Source organism: Psittacula echo, assembly GCF_963264785.1.
Source record: "Psittacula echo genome assembly, chromosome: 2".
Lineage (NCBI taxonomy): Eukaryota > Metazoa > Chordata > Aves > Psittaciformes > Psittacidae > Psittacula > Psittacula echo.
The window spans coordinates 1,663,401-1,664,187 of NC_137737.1; positions in this window are offsets into that span (position 1 = coordinate 1,663,401).

The following is a 787-nucleotide window of genomic DNA, read 5'->3' on the forward strand; positions in this document are numbered from 1 at the left end:
GGTTGGCACCACTCCTGAGCAACTGCAGGGTCAACCTGGCAGTGATGCTCTACTTGTAATGGAGGTAAAAGCCCCCAGTTTCTGTTTATAAACAGCTGTTGTGACAGGATGAGGGGTAATAGTTTTAAACTAAAAATGAGAGATTCTGGCTGGACATGAGGAAGAAATCCTTTACAATGAGGGTGAGAGAACACTGGCACAGCTTGCCCAGAGAGGTGGTGGATGCCCCATCCCTGGAGACATTGAAGGCCAGGCTGGATGTGGTTCTGGACAACCTGATCGAGATAAAGATGTCCCTGCTCCCTGCAGAGGGGTTGCCCTAGATGACTTTTGAAGGCCCCTTCCAACCCAAACCATGCCATGATTCCATGAACCCACACCTCGTGCCCAGCGGAGGTGAGGAGGAGGACGGGAGGGCGACCTGACCGCTCTGGCAGGACGCGCTCCCTGCACGCCGCACACAGACCGCCAGCAGGGGTCAGCCCAGAGCCCGGGGGCGCGGCTCGCGAAGCCCCCAGCGCAGGGTAGGGCAACCCCAACGTGGCCGCGCCGCTCCCGCCGCCCGCCCTCACCCGGTACAGCCTGCAGCGGGGGGGCGGGGCGAGCAGGGCAGGCTGCCGTCTGATTGGCTGACACTCCTGTCAATCAACGTGAGAGCGCGGGATCGCCTGTGCGCAGACTCACGCATGCGCAGTTGTGGCGGGCGCTGAAATTCAAACGCGGGGAGCGGTTGGGGTGGAGGTTTTGGTGCTTGCAGGCGTCGTGGACGAGTGCGGCGGCAGCAGTG